The 17111-nt window shown below is 37.3% G+C and overlaps 1 pseudogene; it reads left to right on the top strand.

Annotated features, from left to right (window-relative positions):
- Window positions 1–482: 482 nt before the first annotated feature.
- On the top strand, window positions 483–14640 carry LOC123241953 (annotated as a pseudogene).
- The last annotated feature ends 2471 nt before the right edge of the window (window positions 14641–17111 follow it).

Below are 17111 nucleotides of genomic sequence, written 5' to 3'. Positions count from 1 at the left end.
GGCAATAGGGAATAATCGTATATTTTCTAGTGGGAAAATGACAAGATTCATGCATAAGAAAAGAAGTATGGTGGGCATATTACAGAAAAGAGAGAAATGATACTAGAAAATCAGTTGGGAGCCAAGCAGTAGTCTAAGAAGCTGGCATTTGGAAAAGTGGCAAAGGAAAGAGAGAGGAAAGGATAGATGCAAGAGATTGTGGAGAGGTAGGATTAACAGAACTTGGTAATTAATTAGGTAGTGAATGAATTGCACATTCAATAGGAGTCAAGAGTAGAGTAAGGGAGTCAAAAAATACAATCAAGACCAAATCATAAGACAAAAATACAATGTTAGGCCAAATTTAAATGGATGCAGTGTTTCATACAAGTAGGGGTAGTACTGTGTTGACACCTCTGTACTCTGCCCTGGCCAAACTGTTTAGGGGATGCTATGTTCAGTTCTTGGTGTTCCATTTTAGGAAAGACATTAACAAGCTATCAATGGCGTCCAAGAAAGTTAGAGGCCTTGAGGCCCTGATGGATAAATATGAGCTGAACGACCAAGGGGTGTTTACCCTGAAAAAGGAGAGCCTTTCAAGGGAATATAAGAGCCATCTCAAGGTATTTAGACTATCCGTATACGTATGGAGAAGGATTGCCCTTGTTTTACTTGGCCCCAGAGGATAGTACAAAGAGTAAAAAGTTGAGTTGCAGAAATTTTGGACTGATGTCAGGAAAAACTTCCTAACAACTGGAGCTAATCCCAGATGGAATGGGAGGCCTTTGGAAATCTTTAAGCACAGACTGGATGGTTATTTGGGCATGTGGTAAGAGAGATTTCTTGACCAGGTATAAATTGGACTAGATGGTTTCCAACATCCCTTCCAAATCTCAAATTTGAGGATTTAATGATTCTCATGCAATGGTCTGTCCTGAAGCTTATACTTAACGTAAAAACATCTGTATCATAGGGAAACAGACAGCTTCTGTTGCAGGAATATGATATGATCTGGGATGCTTTGTTGAATGGTTCTGAGGGAGCCTATGGTTTCTGTTCTTTTAATAGAGCATCAGGAAGATCTTGGCTGAATACTCCTTTACTCTTCCATCTTCAAGAAGGTTATTGGGCTAGAGTTGGGCTATCTGCTACATATCAGATATTTGTAGTCTAGGGATATGATATTATTTGGGGGTTCTAAGTAAAATCTACTTTCTTTGGCCACTCTAAAAGACGAAGATAGTGAACTAATTTATCTTGATTGGCTTTGCTTTCTCTCCCCCCAAAGTCAGTCACAGTTATCAAGCAAACATATTTATACAAACAAACCTTAAAAGAAATTGGGGAAGTGACACAGGTCAGTGTAGGCAATGGACTGAGTAAGAGTAAATGGCCTCAAATCTGGCCTCAGATATTTCCTAGCTGTGTGACCCTGGATAAGTCATGTAACCCTCATTGCCTAGCCCTTACTACTCTTCTGCCTTGGAACCAATACACAGTATTGATTCTCAGATGGAAGGTAAAGATTTTGTTTTAATTAAAAAGAAAGTAAGTGGCCTAATGGAAATAAGATTTGCATGAAAGCACTGATATTTAGCCTATAACAGATCATTTACCACCTTAAGGAGGAGAGGGAAGGGAAGAAGGGAGAGAATCTGAAACACAAATCATAAGAAAACAATTGTAAAACATTCTCATTTAGGAAAGGCTACTTTTAGATGTCTCTGGGGGTACAAGTCCTAGGAGTCAAGAGACACATTGAGGGTCTGGTTTTATCCACATATCTCTGACTCCATTATTATAAATTTAGATCTTCTCTCACATTATTTCTTACATTTCCTTCTCTCTCTTCCAGTCTCTTTGAAGTCTCTCCATGGGTATACGGCATCATGGGCTCAGAGGCATTTCCACCAATCAAGAGTCACATTTTCCTGCATGTACACAGCATGTTGTGTCATAGGTATGCCTTTTAGGTAACCAACCCAAATCCTCCCTTGGCTGTATTCCTCGGGGTATTTATCCAATAGCGAGACCAATACTTAGAAGTCCAGGAGCTGTTTCGTTCCAGAAAGGAGAACCAGGAATATTGGGTAGAAGTTACAAAATGGAAAATGTAGGCTTGATGTCAGAAAAAAAAAAGCCACTAAACAATGTGGCACACCCACATTTATCTATACAATATAAGCATGCAACGTGGATGAAGGGGAAAGGATTCCGGGAGATGAAAAAGAATTCTGGGAGATGGAGTCCAAGGGTTCAAGATTGCTAATTACACAGAGGGATGGGTCAAAGTATTAAAAGTCACAATAAGAACAAAATCATTTTAGTGTTCACAAGAGTGGGAAAGGTGGTACTTGATGAGGTGGTAGTAGGGGAAAGAATTTTAAAAGTTACTGATCTTGAATAAACTTGATAACTAGCTCCCAATCTCTCTGACTTGTCTTCATTTTCCTATTCAGTCTAGTAAAAGCCATCTTCCCCTCCTTACTCCACATGCATAACCAAACTATATATCCCTACATGAACTACAGCATATCCAAGGATATTCTACTTAGGGAAATAGTATGGTCTATGTATAGTATTTATTTATCATAAATAATACTAGAATATAGTAAATATATTATACAAAATATATGCTTGTATTTACATGATATATAAACATGATATAACATGATAAAACATAAAATGTGATACTATATAAAAATATAGTAAATAATATTAGAAATGGGAAAATGTAGTTATTTTATGCCCTAATCCAACAAGTATTTATTAAGCACCTACTGCACACATGATATTAGACTATGTGCTGGAAATTTAGAGACAAAAGGAAAGAAATGTAAGAAAAAGAAATTTCTGGGCCATAATTCTGAGCTGAAAATGGACTTTATTCATGGGTAAATAAAGTTCAGTGGCCCCTTCACACTCAGTCTGTGATGAAAAGACCTCTTGTGAATTTTACAGTTTGTTTTTCTAGGATTTTGACAGTTGATACAAAATATTGATTAACAAACCCAATAGTCAAAGTATATTAGCTATAGTTAATAAATTCTAGTACTGGGTCCAACCACTTTCTTGATCTTGTCACCAATATCCTCAGACAATATCTTAGGAAAAAATGTGCTGACCTTATTATAGACAATAACTTACAAGAAGAAACTTAAAGATATTCAAAGTGGTCTCTTTGAGTCATAAAATCTGAAGACCCTACTATTGACATGCATTCCTAAAAAAGCAAATGCTAGCAATAATTTTCTAATTTTACAACTATCTTATTTCTTCTGTTATCTTTATTAGGAATCAGGAGATAGTAAAGATGTGTACTTAACATCTGAAGGTTTATAACAGAACTCTTAAGCTAACTCTCTCCTTATCTATCACAGTTAACTTTTCTAACACCCTAGTTACATATACTACTTAAAGGATTATAGAAGATGAATTCTTTTTATACTAAATAATATAAAAGAAATTAGACAAAATAAATTCAAGTTCAAAAACAGCCCCTACCTTCAACATGCTAACCTTCTACTAAGGATACAACACATAAATAGATTTAAAGAGACAAATAGTACTTATGATGAAGGGAACTACAGAAGTCTTTCCAAAGGAAATGGCCCATAAGCTGAGCCTTGAAAGAAACAAGGGCTTCTAAGAGGTAGAAGAAAGCATTCCAAGGTGGGAGAGAGGGGAATAACAGAGTCAATGGAAAGTCAAGGGAAGGAGATAGAATCCTGAGTTTGTAGAAAATCAAGTATGACCAGTTTTACTAGGACATACAACGTGAAAGGGATTATTGTGAGAGGAAAAAAACTGGAAAGGTATCCCAGAATCATTTTGTGAAGGGTATTAAATGTCATGGTACAGAACTTATATCTTATCCCAGAGGTAAATAATGAGCTGTTGAAGGCTCAGGAGGAGGAAGGTAACCTAGTCATATTGGTGCTTTATCAAGATTATTTTGGCAACTGGATGGAGAACGGATTAGAGAAGGGAAGAAGGAAATGAGAACCCGGAGCTCAGTAGGGAGGATATTATAATAGTCCTGGGAAGAGGCAAAAAGGAGCTGAAAATAGGTGGTATTTATATGAATAAAAATAAGAGAATGGATGATGGAGTTGGGCGAGAGATAGAATAAGCAAAACTTGGTAATGGGTTAGATATAGGAGAAGGCAAGAAAGAGAGTCATCAAAGATGAATCCCAGGTTTAGTCATTTATATGATAGTCCTCTCTTTATAGTGGAAGGTCAATGCAGAGATATCATTGGGTCCATTCAAAACAAGTAAGATTGCTATTCTGATTTGTGATAAGCAAGGCAAATCCCTTCCTGTATAGAAATTAGTTCTGTGACAATTTTCTTTTGGCCTTCTTTTCTAAGACAAGTTCAATAGAGCTTACACTTCCTAATGGTACTGTTGATGATGTTTATGGTGATTTTCAGAAAGATAAATAATTTTATATATGGAAAACTAATTTACTTTAATCAACACATTGCTTTGTTTACTTTTAAATGACTCTGCTTAGTACTCCATATCAAGATGTGGTATAAAGTAATTTACTTATATATGGTTCTTCAGTACCAAGGCAGAGAATTATAGCCCTTTTTCTCGAAGACCTCATCTCCCCACTTGCCTGTTCAATCAAGAAGACTGATTCACAGCCAGTTAGGAGGTGCCAAGGATAGCTAGTCTAGAATCAGTGCCTACAGAGAAGAGAAACCTGGAAAGAACCAACACACACATCTCCTACCTTCCTTCTTGTGGGCCAGTATCTGGGAAATAAACACAGAGACAAACTCATAATCAAGACTGACTCCTGGAGATGCCAGATATGTAGCCATTTGGATAACAACTCCTGAGGCTCACCTGGATCAGAGCATCACCCTTCAAACAACTGGATAATAACTTGTATCTCTAGAGCATTTAACCTTCACAGCAGCCTTGTGAGGTAAGATGTGTTATTGTTTCCATTTCATAGCTGAAGAAATCAAGTCTTAGATACAGAGGAATAACAGGGTAAGGCCAGAATGGGATACATAATACAAAAATAACTAAAACACTATTTATAATTCAAAGTCTCCCATTAGTTTAGAAGAATGTAATTTATTGCTTCAGGTGCAAAATTAGCTACTTATGACTCTGTTTAAATGATTTGCCCAGGGTTTCATAGCTAGCAATTGGCAAAAGCAGGATTTGAACCTAGGAATGCTGATTTTCATTTCATCTACTTTCCCCACTATATATTCAGTCTCTTTGCTGACTCTTTACAAAGTCTCCACAGTGATGACTAGTCTATTAGCTACCAGGAACAGCTGGACTCAACATAACCTATTCTTCTTTCTCTTCCTTAAGACTTTCCCACTCTATTCTGTCCCAATCCTCTCTTAAGACAGTGCAAGGCAGCTCAGCTATAGTAGGAGGGCTTGGGGCTCTCCCTTGATATAAGAACCCAGATCATTGCTTCTGGCTGGACCACAACCCCTGGCAAGGTATTGACCCAGAGAAGCCATCTCTCTGCAAATAGGGTGATTTCCATCACAAGCTCCACAATGCAGATACTAGCTAATAAAAATTGACTATTAAAAGTCTCCAGTTCAGGAAAGAGTTCTTTATGGGGCAAAGGGCCACCACCACAGGTAAATTAGAAGAGAAAAAAAGAAAGAATTGGAAGTAGTACAATCGATTCTAAGGCAGAAGAAAGGTTTGGGCTAGACAATTGGGGTTAAGTGACTTGCCCAGGGTCACATAGCTAGGAAGTGTCTGAGGCCAGATTTGAACCCAGAAATATCCTGACTAGCCCTGGCTACTTCACTGCCCCTCTCTATAAAGTGTTTTAACTCTTAATAAATTACTTAGTAGAATTAATCAACTCCCTCAGAGGAAACACTGGTTTCTAGATGATGACAGGTGCTTTTGTGACTTGGATCGGCTATGTATATTTTTAAATTTCATGATAAAAAAATACATTTTCACAATGAAATGTTCTAATGGTATATAATGGTTATATGGCATGCTGCCTCTTAGAGTCCCTTTGAATCAAATAGTCATAGTATGTCCAGGAGCATCTAAATCACTTGTAATGCTCTCAGAGCTAGGTGTTCCAAATGACTGAGATTTTTAGAGAAAGACGAACACTTTAACCACTTCGATATTTAATTATAACCTTCTCAAATATATTCTCTATTCCCCTGCCTTAGGAAACAGAGTACTTTACATTATTTTAATATTCCCTAGATGACTTAATATCACTGTTATAAATATCAATTATTATAGTGTGTCATAGGTAGAAGAAAGCAGTTCATCTAGGTACAAAGCTTTATATAAACTTTCCTCACAGAAACACATTTTTTACAGATAATAAGACTGAGGCCCAAGAGGCCACGGGACTTGTTCACAACTGTGCAGCTTCGTGTTCCACATTTGAAATAAGGTCTTGCTAACTCTAAGGACAATGCCTTTTATTCGCTACCCTAGGCTCTTTCTCAAATGCAATGCGGAGCTTGAAAATTGAGATTATTGGGGCCTTAGAACTAATGGATACCAATCATGGAAATTGCTCTGGAAATTATGTTCTGAAGAAAGTCCCTGAGATGATTTTCTAACAAAGGCAGAGTGAAGGTGATGGTGTTGCAGGAGCTCCAGAATGTGGTAAAATGGCTGCCTTTCTGCTAAATTAATTCCTAGATCAAAAACCAAAGCAGTCTTCTCTCATGTGATTTTCTTCATCTCCAGAAAATTCTTCTTCAGTGTTCTTCAGCACTATTTAAAACATCTATTTTTTTTGTGTTCCATTCACAGTGGATCATAACAATCTCCATGTTAACTTCAATTCTCTTTTCTATTTCACTTGTATTTTTCAAAGGTGTAAAAGAAGGAATGATGTGGCAAAAAAAGAAATCATTGAACTGGGTTCAGTAGAGATCTGGGAACAGGTCTTAAATTTGACACTTTCTAGCTATGTGACCATAGGTAATCATTTAACCCTCCCAAATTCATGGACCAATCACTTAACTCCTCTCACACACTTTTACTCTTCTGTAGAATGGGCTTAAAAATAGCTATTTTTATAATATCCTTTTCATAAGTTTGTTGTGTGAATGAAATGAGATAGTATGTGCATGTATACATGTTAAAGTTTTAAGTAAATATCAGCTATCAGCCATTAAAATTTTAAGAATTACTGTTTTTCCTGGAAAATGAGGGTATGTCCTTCAATTGGGGAATGGCTGAACAAATTGTGGTATATGCTGGTGATGGAATACTATTGTGCTCAAAGGAATAATAAACTGGAGGAATTCCATGTGAACTGGAAAGACCTCCAGGAATTGATGCAGAGCGAAAGGAGCAGAGCCAGAAGAACATTGTACACAGAGACTGATACACTGTGGTAAAATCGAATGCAATGGACTTCTGTACTAGCAGTAATGCAATGACACAGGACAGCTCTGAGGGATTTATGGAAAAGAACACTACCCATATTCAGAGGAAGAACTACAGGAGTGGAAACAGAAGAAAAACAACTGCTTGAACACATGGGTTGAGGCGGACATGATTGGGGATGTAGACTCAAAACTACCACACCAATGCAGCTATCAACAATTTGGAAATAGGTCTTGATCAATGACACATGTTAAAACCAGTGGAAATACGCATCAGCCATGGTGGGGGGAGCTCAGAGGGTGAAGGGGAAAGTAAGAGCAAGAATTATGTAAGCATGTTAACTTTTCTTAAAAATAAATATTAATAAATGTTTTTTTAAAAAAGAATTACTGTTTTTCATCTTGGAATAATCAAATGTAATTGACTTTGCTACTAGTAGCAATTCAATGATCCAGGACATTCCTGAGGGACTTAAGAGAAAGAACATTATCCACATTCAGAGAAAGAACTGTGGGAGCAGAATCACAGAAGAAAACATATGATCTATCACTTGTTTATGTGGGTATATTATTTGGGGTTTTGGTTATAAAAGATTGCTCTATTGCAAAAATGAATAATATGGTAATAGATGACAACACATGTATAACACAGTGAAATTGCTTGTCAACTTGGGGAGGGAGGAGGAGAGGGAGAGAACATGAATCATATAACCATGGGAAAATATCTGAAAATAACTTTATTTAAAAAATTAAAAATTAAGAACGAAAGAGGGCTACAGATTTATGTTAAATTCATATAATAGGATAATGCAATTTTAGAACATAAAAAAAGAATTACTATTTGTATTCCCTGGAGAAGCCAGACTCCAAAATCTAAATATTTTTCTATACCAAGCACCATTAGAAAACATTTCTGATGACATGCATGATATCAGGAAGCAAGAGTCTCAAAGTTCTCGCTCATGTATCTTTAAGGCAGAGATCCTGAACCTGAGGTCCATGAACTTGTTTTTTAATATTTTGATAATTTTATTTCAGTAAAATGTGTTGTCTTTGTCGTGCTATGTATTTTGTCTTCTAAATTTTAAAAACATTTTTCTGAGAAGCAGACTGCCAAAGAGGTCTGTAATAGACAAAGAGGTTAAAATCCCTGATATCATATTATAACATGCTTGAAGATTCTATACTGTATTTATATGAGTGCTCTACTTTTTAATGAAATCTTTTCTGTAGAGACATTTTCATGTGAAACAGTTGGGCACAGAGAGCAGAATTAGCCTCCGAGTCAGCAAGACCTGATTCCTTGTTTGGGTTATGGGACCCAGAAAAGATTGCTTACTCTTTCTATGTGCTGGGCAATTCTCTAAGACTACAAGTTCCAAGGAAATATACAACTTCTTCCTTGGAGTTTTTCCCCCTGGGGGAATTCAATAAAGTCATAGATCCAGACCTGTGCCCCCTAACCCTTAAAAAGGGGCTTTTTTTCTATTCTGAGATGGGATTTGAACCCAGGTCTATAAGACAACACTGTATGATGGCACTTTACTAGAAGCTGGCGTATCAAAGACAAATGTGTCTCAGGTCCTATTCTGAAGGAAAAATGCAATCTAATAAAGGAAAAGATACATGCACAAATAAGCATAATATAGGAAAGAATGTGATAAGTATAAAGTTGGGAAAGGGAGGGTACAGGCAAAAGGATATAAGAAATTGAAGATAAAGACATCCCTTCCACCTAGGTTGAGGGATAATCCTGGAATATTTCCTGGAAAAGGTGGTGGCAACATGAGACCTTAAAGAAGGGGAGGGATTTCAGTAGTGAAATTATCAGGGGCAGGCTATTCCAAGCATAGAAGATGGTGTGAGCAGTCATGGAGATGGGAGAATCTGGGATGGGATGAGAGAAGACAAAACCAGGGAATGGAGATTTAGCCTATTTGGTTGGAAATAGACTGTTGAAGTTGTTGGTAGTGGTCCTTCATTATTTTCTAAGAAGACCAATGATATCAAGAGTGATGTCTTGACTTGCATGTAAATTGGATTTAAAAAGTGAGGTAGACATACAGTCATCATCCTCAATCTCTCTTCCAGCATTATGGAAATCCACTGGCAAGACAAAAGTCAGGACAACTGGAGATGGCCTAAGACACAGTAGATGACCTTGGTATCTTCAATATCTGACCAACCTCTGAGAGATTATTTGAATGGAAGTTTATATGAGAGGCCTAGAAATATCAGTTGAGACTAGATTGTGGAAGACCCTTATTAATAAGATTAAGAATTTACATTTCATCTATGAGGCAATAGTTGACAGTGTGGGACTTTGGGTGAGTTCGAGTGTTGCTGGCTGTGTTGCTCTGATCAAGTCAATATACTTTGGGCAACTCAGATTTATCTACTAGTTGGAGTGAATTCAAGTTATTTGGCTCAAATACCGAAATAACTGACAGAAATGGGTGGTAAACACAATGCTGAGATACATGTCAGTAACCTATTTAAAATCATGGAGAATGGAAGAGGTGCCAATGAGAAAAACAAAAAACAATCCCCCTGATTTTTAAAATATGGGAGAGAATGGAATCTGAAGAGTATAGGTTAAAAAATTTGGTTTCAATTGCCACTTACCACCAGCCTTCCTGGTTGAGGGCTAATTAATCTCTGCCTGGATTAAGCAGATCCGGAGTAAACATTTAGGTTGATAGAATAGATAACTTCGCTAACCTCTTCACGTTTCTCTACTTTAGTGTTTCCTCTCCATTTTGTAAATATTTATAAATAAATTTCTGACTCAAGATATGATAAATATTGGTGACCACATAACTTCATAAAATTATTGTCCAACCATTAAATTTAGCCCTTACACTAGTAAGTAGATGATGCATTGGACAGGGCACTGGACTGAGTTTAAATCATGACTCAGTCATTTGCTAGCCGCATGACTAAGGGCAAGTCATCTAATCTTGCCCCCTCAATTTCCTCATCTGTCAAATGAGCAGAATAACAGCACCTGCTCCAAAGATTGTCATGAGGATCAAATGAGATATTCGTAAAGTCCTTTATAGACCTCAAAGTGTCATAAGAGTGCTAGCTATTCTTGTCCCATCTGGTCTAAGCATTGGCATAGCCATGAGGCAGAGGAGCCTTTGGTGGTGGCCTTGACAGAACTGTGTCTTACAACAAAAACCAAAGCCAAAATATGAATTGAAAACAAAATAGGTGAGAAAAGGGTCGGATTCAGTTCTGTTTAAGGGCAACCATTAAATAGATCATGAGAAAGGCTAAGTAGTCCTTCTCATTTCTGGGCAACATGCATGCTAATCCATTTTCATATCTACCTTGGACAAGGAAACTGAACAGTAAACAAAGGAAGCTCTCCTGTCCACCACATTCCATGCCATTTGCAAGGGTGCATTTCATTGCTTTCTTCCCAATGACAAATGATCTGCTATTCCATGTAAGAGACCAAACCTGTTTTTATCTTGTTTGTTTTTTTCAAGTTACATAAAATATAGAAGTATATCTTTGTTCTGTAGTGTAGTTTCTTTTACTACTCTCTTATTTATGTCATCCCTAACAAAGATGTTCTTTGTCATAACAAGTCATTTAAAATCAAAGAATAACCAGAGAGATTGAGATTTCTAAGGACACCTGTGACTTGCATGGTACAGTGGGGAAAAACAACATTGGATTTGAAGTCAGAAGAGGAGGCAATCAAATCCCAGCTCTATTATTAACTACCTGTATGACCCTGGGCAAGTTATTCTGGTCTTCATCTGAAAAATGAGAGAATTGGACTAGATCAGTTCTTAACCTGGGAACCATTAACTTGTTCCTTACTGCTCTGATAACTATTTCCACATAAATGATTTCCTTTGTAATCCTACAGATTTGTTTTTGTGCATTGATTTATTTTGTGTGTGTGTGTGTCTTTCATGTTTCTATTCTTCAGTTCGTGATTTTGTGTATTTAAAATATAATTCTGAGAAGAGCTTCATAAGCTTCACCAGGCTGCCCAAGGGTCCTGCACAACAAAAGTTGAAAAAATCCCTGGCCCTTTCCAACTCTAAACTTATGGTGCTCATTTCTCCTTAGTTTAGAAGTTTGTCTTCCTTTTATGTCCTACACTAATCTATAAAAGTATAATATCTCTTGATGAGATATAGAATGAGAACTGCAATAATCTTATAAACTTCATCTCCAAAGATCTTCATGATTCAAGGTCAGTCCAAATAATAAAAGGTGAAGTAGGTGAAACATACCTTTATTATCCTACAAGCTCACCTTTTTGGCAAGTATCTTACATCCTGGAGTAGTGAAAAAAACACTGAGCAACCATTTAGGAGGCTTGGATTTCAGGCCAGGTTCTGTGACTAATCAGCTTTGTGACTTTGCTCAAAAAATTTTGATCTTGCTAGGCATCAGTTTCTTTCATTTTTCCCTTAAACCTTTACATTCTCTCTTGGTATCAATTCTAAGGCAGAAGAGCAGAAAGGGCTAGACAATGGGGGTTAAGTGACTTGCCCAGGGTCATACAGCTAGAAAGTGTCCGTGGCCAGATTTGAACCCAGGTCCTCCTGATTGAAGGCTTGGTGCTCTGGCTCAGTTTCTTTATATGTCAAACTAGAAGATTTCAAAGAGTCTTTCTAGGGCTGATATTCAATAAGTCTGTAACTAGTAACCAACAACCCCAAGCTCTGATCTGGGACAGATCTTGGAAGAAGCATCCTGTAAAAATATCACTTTTTATTTGATTTGTTATATTGCCCAGAACTTATTCTGGGAAAAATATCTCCAAATACACATCATGTCTAGATCTTCATAGATGTGGGCAGAAGAATCTCAAACACCTAAATAAGAACTTGAGGTAACAAGTACATTTTATTGGGTATAGGAGAGCCCTTATTTCACCCCTCATAATATATAGAAGACTCAAAGGACTCATAGGAGTCCATAAATAATGCAGAAAATACATAAGAGATTCATAATAGTCCAGAAACAATCATACGATGCCCTTCCCTCTCAGATGGGTCCCACTTTTCAAGAGGGTCCTAAAATCCTCTAGATTCAAATTCCCCCAAAAGTTTGGAATTCCCTTTTGAAATCTAAGTGCAACTAGTGGCTTGAGAGCCAGGCTTAGAGATGGGAGGTCCTTGATTCAAATCTAACCTCAGACACTTCCTAGCTGTGTGACCCTGGATAAGTCATTTAATCCCCATTGCCTAGTCCTTACCACACTTCTGCCTTAGAACCAATACACAGGATTCATTCTCATTCTAAGACAGAAGGTAAGGATTTTCATTTTTTTTAAAAGGAAAAAAAGTAATACATCCTAAATCTGCTATAAAAGTAACACCCCAGCATTCCTTTTTAACCCCACAGAGACACATACAGATTTGATTCCAAATCCATTGTCCTCCTCATGCCTTGCTGCCCACTCTAGTCACTTTTAGCTCTAAGCTTTTGCAGTTCTCAGACTCTTATTCTTTAGAAAGTCTTTGCTCTTAATGAGCTATCAAATAACTAAGAATAATATGGATAAGGAATAACTAATAAGGCTTATGGTATTATTCCCTCTAGGGAGATTTACATTTTAATAAATTATTCCTGTTGACCAAGAAGCCTTCAAGGAATCGATTCCCAAAACTATAAATTCCCAGCAGTAGAACTTCAGGTCTTCCATAAATTCCTACTTTGATACTTCCTTTTGGCATGTAGGTTATCTTGAATTCTTAAAAGCCATGGCAGAAGAGTACCAGCATTGATAGGTTCTTCCAGGTTAAAAAGGCTTCAAGTATGGTCCCAGAGACAGATTACCTGCTTCCAAGTTGCCAAAAAATGGAAAGGCCAATTACCAAGTGACAAATTCTTTAGTTATTTCAACCTGAGAATCAAAGAAAAAGATAATGGGGGAAAGAAGAAGAGAATAAGTATTTAGTTAGCCCCTATTTTGTGCTTAGTGTTTTTTACAAATATTATCTCATTTGATCCTCATAGCAACTCTGCAAGGTAGTTGCTATTATTATCCTCACTTTACAGTTGAGGAGAATGAGGCAAACAGAAGTTAAGTGATTCACCTAGAGCAAGGGTCGGCAACCTTTTTGGCTGTGAGAGCCATAAACACCACATTTTTTAAAATGTAATTTCGTGAGAGCCGTACAGTGCTCACAGTGCCGCTCCTGTAACAGCGCCTGAAAAAAAATTGTCTTTATGGCTCCTGCAGAAAGAGCCATACATTGCTGATCCCTGACCTAGAGTGTCACAGCTATTAAGTGATGGAGATTGAATTTGAACCCAGATCTTCCTGACTCCTGGCCAACTGTCTGTCATCAAAATATAAAATATGCGGCCACGGTGAATGTTGAGATCCATCCTCTCGTGTTCTATACTAACAGAGGTCCTATTCAATTAAACGTATGGGATTCAGCTGGCCAGGAGAAATTTGGTGGCCTGAGAGATGGTTGTCATATGCAAGTTCAGTACACCATTATAATGTTTGAGGTAGCACCAAGAATTACTTACAGCTCTAAGAGATCACCCTAATGCAAATATTAATAATATGGAAATTGATCTTGATCAATGGCACATGCAAAACCCAGTGGAATTACTTGTTGTTTATGGGAGGGGGTGGGAGGAGGGGAGGGTAAGAACATGAATCATGTAACCATGGAAAAATATTCTAAATTAATTAATTAAATAACATTTTTCAAATAAAAAAAAGAATTACTTACCAGAATGTGCCTAACTGATATAGATATCTGGCACGAGTACGTGAAAATAACTCTATAGTATTATATGGCAACGAAGTAGATAGTAAGGATAGAAAAGTCAAAGCAAGGGATGGATTAGTGGATTGAGAGCCAGACTTAGAGAAGGGACATCCTGGGTTCAAATTAGATCTCAGATACTTCCTAGTTTTATGACCCTGGGCAAGTCATTTAATACCCATTGCCCACTCCTTTCCATTCTTCTGCCTTGCAACTAATATCCCGTATTAAGTCTAAGACAGAAGGTAAGGGTTGAAAAAAAAGTCAAGGCAAAAGCAATTGTCTTTCCTGGAAAAAAGAATCTCTAGGACTTTGACATTTTAGCCAAAAGTAAGTACAACTTTGAGAAGCCCTTCCTTTGGCTTGCTAGAAAACTTATCGGAGACCCTAATTTGGAATTTGTTGCTCTTCCTGCTCTTGCACCCCAAGAGGTTGTCATGGATCCAGAGCTGGCAGCACAGTATGAGCAGGACTTACAGATTGCTCAGACAACTGCACTCCCTAATGAAGATGATGACCTGTAAGGGAATAAAACTAGAGCCCAGCACCCGAGGTCTAGTTTTATAGGCAACTGTTCTGTATCGTGTTTGCCATTTTATCAAGTAGCTGAGCAGAACACGTGCTTAAATCTTTGGGATACCGAAGGAAATGAAGGAGATTTGGAGTGAACGTGGCCATGTTATATTTATATATGTAATTCCTATTTTGGACCTGAATATTTAGTTGTTTTGGACTGCAATTATGTCCCCTTGAGTTTCAATATAAGACTGCTACAGTCCCATTACATTATTCAGTGGCGAATCTTGTTTGTTACTGTCATTCCCATTCTTTTTTTAAAATTTAGATTATAATAAAGTTATATTTCAAATATCAAAATTAAGTGCTTTATGAATCTTAAAGCACTACGTAAACCATACCCATTGTTATTATTATTGCATTGATCAACAAATAAGCATCCAACACTGATTTCTTGCTTTAAATGAAATCAAAGGATAAAAGGGGTTATAGATAGATGGAAGTCAAGGGAACTGGTTTAGTTTGATAAGCAAAGAAAGGAGCTGGAAAATTTGTTTCTATTGTATGTCCAAAGGCAATGAGAAACATTAGTTTAAAGGAGAAGTGGTCAGGCTTGCTCAAATGATATCCCTCACTAGACCACATCTTTATGGTTCGACAATTGACTGAAAGTTATAGAATTAGCGTGGCTTCATTAGGAACAGTTTCTACCTTACTAAGCTCATTTCCTTTTTTGACAGTTACTAAGCTAGTAGAGATCCCAGGGGCACTACGCTGGAGTCGACACTGAACAATTAATGACTATTCTTTGGGTCCAGCCATTAAGGCAGTCCCAAATCCGTCTAATTGTACTGTCATCTAACCTATCTATCTCTGTTTTCCACAGAATAGCAGGAGAAATTATATTAAATCATTTGATAAAATCTTAGTAGATTTTATCTGCAGGATTCCCCTGACCAACAACTTTAGTTTTTAAGAAACTTTAAGAAAAAATAAAGTTAGTTGGGTACTTCCCATTGATGACGATGCCAAATAGGCTCTTTTTGATGGCTGCTTTCTTTCCTAAATGTTCACTAATCATTGCTTTAATAATATGCCCTAGACCAGAGGTTCTTTTTTTTTTAAAACTCTTACCTTCCATCTTAGAATCAATACTGCATATTGGTTCTACACCAAAAGAATGATAAGGGCTAGGCAATGGGGGCTAAGTGACTTGCCCAGGGTCACCCAGCTAGAAAGTTAGACCAGAGGTTCTTAAGATTTTTTTTTATGTCTTAGACCCCTTTGGCAGTCTGGTGAAGAATATAGTAAGCCTCTTGTCAGAACAAATGCACAAAATAAAACATGTAGGATTACAAAGACAGCCAATTCTATTGAAATAAATATTGTCATTTTTTAAAAAGCCAATTGACAGGTCCCAGGTTAAGAGCTCTTGCTCTAGACTTTTGTCAGGAAGCAATCAAAATCACTGGAATCTAGCTTACAGATTCCAATCTCTTTCCTTTTCTGAAAATCAAGAAAGAAGGCATTTGCTCTTCTCAAAGCTTGGAGTAACTCACCATTTTTACCCCCAAGCATTACCAGCAGTGGCTCAGCAATCATATCTGTCAATTCTTTCAGGACCTGAGTAGGGACTTCCCTGAGACAGATGACTTGAATTAGCCAAAGGCAGTTGAGTGCTTGCTCTGCATAACTTTATATAACCTTATTTATCTTGGAAATCAATTCCCTGTTGGCCTCTTTTGTTCTGTCCTTTCCAGGCCAAAGACCAGTCTTCTTAGTGGAGAAAACAGAAGCAGAGTAAGAACTGAACAGCTCTCTGCCTTCTCTATTGTCGCTCATTTTATCCATGCCAACACTAAGGGGGATTAGGAGGGGTTGGGGGGAGGGAAAGAACATGAAATATGTAACTAGAGGAAAATATTCAAAATTTGAAAATAAATAATAAATAAATAAATAAAATGGGGAGAATAACAGCCAAAAAAAATTTTTTAGCCATGCCAACAGAGGCCCTATCCCTTCTTTCCTCTAATATAATTTAAAACAGCAACAAACAAAAGAGACCCTTTCTTGCAACCCATCACTTATGACTCATCAACCCTTTTCTCTCTGTTAGTGTAAATCATATTGAAAGTGGAATTTCCCCTGCTTTTTGAAAGATGGAATTATCATTAAGCTGAGTTAAGAAATGATTAGCTGCTCTGCTGCTCACAGAGCACCCCAGCAGATGGACAGATAATTGAAGTCTTCTCTTGCTATATCTGCAAGTCAAGCTTGTGACGTATTTCCCACACTCCTCTTCTGTTCTTTCTGTCCAGTTAGCCTGTAGGATATGCCGATGACAAAATTGTTTTTGTCTCTGTCATCACCGATCGTCACCCAAATCTTTGTTCATTATAGTTTTGCTCTCTGGTTCCTGGATTTCCTCCCATCATCTTAACCTTCTTGATATATAATGCTTCCTTGGCTTCCTTCACCT

The sequence above is a fragment of the Gracilinanus agilis genome, chromosome 3 (assembly GCF_016433145.1).
Source record: "Gracilinanus agilis isolate LMUSP501 chromosome 3, AgileGrace, whole genome shotgun sequence".
NCBI lineage: Eukaryota > Metazoa > Chordata > Mammalia > Didelphimorphia > Didelphidae > Gracilinanus > Gracilinanus agilis.
This window is presented reverse-complemented; position numbering and strand designations above follow the sequence as displayed.